The sequence below is a fragment of the Pteropus alecto genome, unplaced genomic scaffold (genome assembly GCF_000325575.1).
Source record: "Pteropus alecto unplaced genomic scaffold, ASM32557v1 scaffold8, whole genome shotgun sequence".
NCBI classification, from domain to species: Eukaryota; Metazoa; Chordata; class Mammalia; order Chiroptera; family Pteropodidae; genus Pteropus; species Pteropus alecto.
Genome location: NW_006494609.1, coordinates 5,186,516 through 5,191,516, shown reverse-complemented (window position 1 = coordinate 5,191,516; position 5,001 = coordinate 5,186,516). Strand labels below are relative to the sequence as shown.

At 44.8% G+C, this 5,001-nt stretch overlaps 1 protein-coding gene and 1 long non-coding RNA gene across 4 annotated transcripts in view; one reads left to right on the top strand and one right to left on the bottom strand.

Moving 5' to 3' along the window:
• ADCK1 (aarF domain containing kinase 1) overlaps positions 1-490 on the bottom strand; it is a 105,241-nt gene extending 104,751 nt beyond the window's left edge. For 2 of the 3 annotated variants that reach the window (XM_006925489.3, XM_025042109.1), the window contains exon 1: positions 371-490. The gene's annotated coding sequence lies outside the window, so the exon portion shown is untranslated. The other variant, XM_015599564.2, reaches the window with a different exon arrangement.
• On the top strand, positions 2-2,359 carry LOC112473666. Its single transcript, XR_003044123.1, has 3 exons — positions 2-128; positions 869-1,010; positions 2,194-2,359. It is a non-coding gene; the product is annotated as an uncharacterized LOC112473666 (long non-coding RNA).
• The last annotated feature ends 2,642 nt before the right edge of the window (positions 2,360-5,001 follow it).

The window sequence follows — 5,001 nt, the reverse complement described above, 5'->3', positions numbered from 1 at the left end:
GGGACCTCACAGACAACCTGGGGGTCAGGACTTATGGATGAGCCACCTGCTGCCCTCCTCCAGCTCCAGCTCTACCTACAAGCAAGACTGCGCCACCGAAGGAGCCAGTCTACGCTTCAGCACCCGCGGTGAGCCAGGCTGGAGAGTCGCCGCAGAGGGGGCGGGGCACTGCCAGTCAGCCGAGCCACGTGCCCGCGCCCAGGGTGACAAGGTCACCAGCTGGGGTTTTCTCCTGGTTCCGCAGGTGGCTGCATGGGGCCCAAGCAAGAGCGGGTGCCGGCGCGCGCACACGGGCTCCCGGCGCTCCTTGTGCGGTGCGACCCGGCGGCCCGGGCTCCACGCCCGCTTCCGAGGGGCCGCCCCTACTCACCCTGTGGGAAGCAGTGCCGTGGCGCCCGGCTTCCCGCCGCAGCCCAGTGGCGAGAGTTCGGGAACGTCGCTCGCCACCAACCCTAATTGCGCTTAGTTAAGCCGAGGTGCCGCGCGGCCTGCCGGGACTTGTAGTTCTTGGTTCTCCAAGGCGCCGGGATGCGGGACAAGAACCACCCCGGCCCCGCTGGACTGCTCCACCTGGAGAGGCAGAAGGGGTCACAGACACTTCACCTGGCAGATGGCCTTGTTTCTTTACCTGGGCCCTGGACACTAAATTTTCCTTAAAATTTGTTTTTCAAGAAGCTTTCCAAGTAGGTCATAGATTCGTGTTCTGTGGAGGATGGAGTTGTGGGTTTGTGTATTTGAAATAAGGTGAGGAAAAAATATACTGGCTGAATAGTTGCTGAATAGTAAGAATGTGCTGGTTAATGTTAGTTATCTTTTGTCCTCATGCATTCATTCACTAACCTCTATCGAATGTTTGTTTATATGTAAGATGTACTTTGGAGAGACAATCATCAGACAGACGTTCATTCTACAAACATCTCTTGAGCTGAGGGGACAGATGGAGAGTGAGTTTCACCTATTGATTCAATGCAGTTCTATTTTCCAACAAGACTTTTCTGGACCGTCACAAGGTAATCTTTAATTTATATGCAAAAAAACAAAGAGCAAAGCATAGCAAAAACACTCTTGAGGAAGAATAACATGTTTTGAGGACTTGCCTTTCCATATATAGATATTTATTATAAAGTTACAAAGATTAGGGCATGTGGTATTAGCATAGGGATAGAAGGGGCCAGGGGGTGAGGGGGAGGTAAAACAACCTAAAGAACCCAGAGACAGGTCCACACATGTATAGAATCTTGATATATGACAGAGCTGGCATTATGGACCAATGGAGGAAGATAACCTATTCAGTATATGAGCTGGAAGAACTAGTTATCTCTTGGATCCCTAACTCACCCACACACGAAAACTAATTCCAGGTAGATTAAAGACTTTAAGAGGAAAAGCAAAATCAAAACTTTTGAAAGAACATCAAGGAAAACATCCTATGATCTCAGGATGATGTTTATTAAGTGACATAAGCACAAACTCAGGGTGATGTTTATTAAATGACATAAGAAAACTTTGATAAATTTGAACTGCATTAAAATCAAGAACTCTTCATCGAAAGGCATAAGAAAAAGAAAAGAAAAGCCACAAACTGGGAGAAGACAATTGCGGTACAGAAATAGCAGTAGTATAGAGTTGCATAATACAGCCTCCACCATCTCAGGTTGGCAATGTATAGATGTTAAGATAAGAAAATAATGTCCAAGTTGTGAGAGATGTGTTAGGATAGAGATATGAACAAAGTGGTATAAGAACACGAAGAAGGGAGCATTAATTTTGCCTAGGAGATTTTGAAGTCCTCCATAAATTAAGAACTGATGTGTGGGCTGGAAATTAAAGGTTTAATAGGGGCTCCCCAGAAGAATAGTGTGGGGGAGCAGACCAGGCACAGGAAAAGTCATATAAAAAAGCATAAAGATGCACTAGAATGCAATAAAAGACATGAAGTTATTTAAATTTAAAGTGGGTGATTTAAAACCACAGAGAAGAGTAAATATATTAAAATTTTAATGATATCTCTAATTAAACCTTACATTTATGAAATTGTTATTAGCAGGCTAACGGTTAATTCTGAGGAATGGGAATGGGGGAGGTGGGGCTGGAGTACTTTCAGTTAACACTCTATGCCCTTTTATAATATTTGGATTTTTGTACAGTTAATATGTGTATAACTTTTATAATTAAAATTTAATTATTTTGCAGACCTCCAGTTCAACATGGTATGTGGAGTGTACTCATTTAAATCCACTGCTTCCTGAAATCACATGCAAATGACAGGAAAGGAATAAAAAAAGCATAAATCTCAAAGGAAACAAGAGAGGAGACAACAGATATGAAAATAGAAAAAATAAATGTGGGAAGCTCTAAAGCCGATAAGCAATGATTTGGCGCTTTCAAACAAGCCAGTGCCTGAGCCCCAGGCCCAGAAATTCTGATTTTAGACTCTAACTTGGAGTCTGGGACTCCATAATTCGTAGAACACTCCCCCGGTGATTTTAATGGGCAGCTTAGTGGGAAGGCTCTGTCGAGGAGGAATTCCTGTAGTGAAAAGCAGGTGGACTGAGAGCAGTGGGTCACGGCCACGTTAGAATCACCTGGAGAGCTTTAGCAAGCCTCCTGGGCCACACCCTGGACCTCTGAAACTCATTTTCTGGGGGTGGGACCCAGATATAAGTATTTTGTAGAGCTCTCCCCAAAATTTCAATGCACAGCCAAGGTTAAACACCACTGATTTAGAGTCAAAGAATCTTGTTTGAACTGTATGACTTAAAGCAACTTTTCTAATTGAACAGAGCTTTAGTTTCCTTCTTGATAAAATGATAAAATGGTAGTTTCCTTCATGATCAAAGGTATTACCTATTATCTGTCCTACCTACCTCAGAGGTTCTTGTGCGGATCAAGTGAGATGGTGTATGTGCTTTGGAAACTGAATATTACCATATGGATATGTCCCATCCTACTTAGAAGAAAAGTCAAACTTTATCCAACCGAGGCAGATCCTCATGGCCTGTACCCACTCCCTCTGTCTCCAGCCTCATTTCCCACTCTCCCCTTCCCCGGCTCACTCCACTCCAGCCACACCAGCGTTGCCAAGCTGGCTGCTGCCTTGAGACCCTTACACTTGCCGTTCCCTCATAACTTTAAAGTCTGCTTTGTCCTGGCAATCTATATTCTCTGTTCCAATGTCACCCCTCCAAAGTGGCCATTCCTGATCACCCTTATCTAACCACCACAACTCCTCCACATTCCCTGAGACACACTCTATCCCCTTATACCACTTTACTGATCATGGTAGCCATCGATATTCGAAATTATATATTCATTTGTTTATATGACTTGTATCTGTCTCCACTAGAATATAAGCTCCATGAGAGCAGGGATTTAGAACCACAGTGCCTAGAACTGTGCCTGGCACACAGTTGGCACTAGGTGCTGAGGATACAATGATGAGCAAAACAGGTAAGGTCACTGACCTTGCAGAGTGTCATTTGGCTAGGGTGAAGGAGGAGGAGACAGACAATAGACAAGCAAAGAAATAATAGGGTAGTTACACAATGTAATAAACCCTGTGAAGGAAAGTAGCAAGGGGTGTGTGGTAAAGGGGAACTGGACAGAGGCCAGAGATAGCATCTTTGGACAAAGTAGTCAGGCAAGGCCTCTTTGAGGCTGCTGTAACCTGATAGTTAAGGAAGTCAGCCATGAGGAAGACAAGGAAGCATGTTCCTCATAGAGGGAACAGCAAACTCAAAGGCCCAGGGGTCAGAAAGAGTTTGGCATGTTTGAGGAACAGAAAGGAACCCAGTGTGACTGAAACAAAGAGAATGGTATGGGAGGAGGTAAGAGATACAACTAGGGTCTGAGCCACACAAGGCCTCGGAGGACTCATCAGTTTGGATTTTAGCCCACGTGTACTAGGAAGCTGAAGAGTTTTAAATTGCGATGGGATATGACCAGAGAAGTTAAATAGAAAATACACTGAACAACCAAAGCCGTAAAGGGAAACAGCTAACTTATTTCAGGACCTGCCAATGTCCCATTTGTGTTTCTGGGTCAGCAAGGCCTGGGGTTGCTAAATTGAGTATTTGAAATGCTGTCCAAGAGAAGTTTTCATGCAGGATGCTGTACATCTTGTCCCAGAAGTGGACCATCTGGGAGAAAGCGTCACACAGCAGCCAACCAGAAGAAAAGCAAGGGAAACTAAAGCATGAGCTTCTTAAGGCAAGGAGAAAAGCCCACTGCAGAGGAAGTAATAAAGGAACTGTATTCTATGTGGGAGGGAAAAGCCTGAGGCCTGTGGTAGGGGAAGCAGGAAAACTTCATTTGGTTCCCAGCAGCAGCCCAAAAGCAAGCAAAGCCCTGCAGGGGTTGCATCCATAGAAGCAGCAGCAGAGGAAGCATGAGCTGCAGACCAGGGAGCTTGTGTTAGCGCCTGCCCAGGACAGAGAATGTCCCAGCAGGACAAAGTCAGTCAACCCAGACCCAGAGCCAGAAGTTCAGAGCCCTACTACCCCTAGAGGACTGTTTAGCATTTGTCAAGGAATCAGCAGGCCAGCCCATATGCCCATTTGTGTGCTGGAGTGAAAGAGCAGAAGTTGGGGTCTGCTGGTTCTGGACACTTCTAGGTTTCAGTGACCATGACATGGAAACCCTGCTTGGTCTGCCCCATGAGGTGGTCAGACTGGCCTGCACTTGATAAAGGGAATTTTTTTAATGCCCAGGAAGAAGTAAGTCAAGGTGAGTTATCTGGAATTCATTTCCAATGCAGGGCTAGAGTGACATGGACAATAGGGAATTTTTATCTGCTCTGACTGGTTGAGGAATCCCAAAAAGGTATATCACCCAGGCCCTTCAGTTTCTTTTTTTTTTTCTTTTTTTTCAACTTTATTGAGATAAAACTGACATACTCTTCAGTTTTCTTAACTGTCATAAGGGAGAGGAAAAAATCCTCGTGAAAAACAGCTGATATATTTTAGTAAGGATAAAAACCATATGAATTCTTAGAATTCTAAA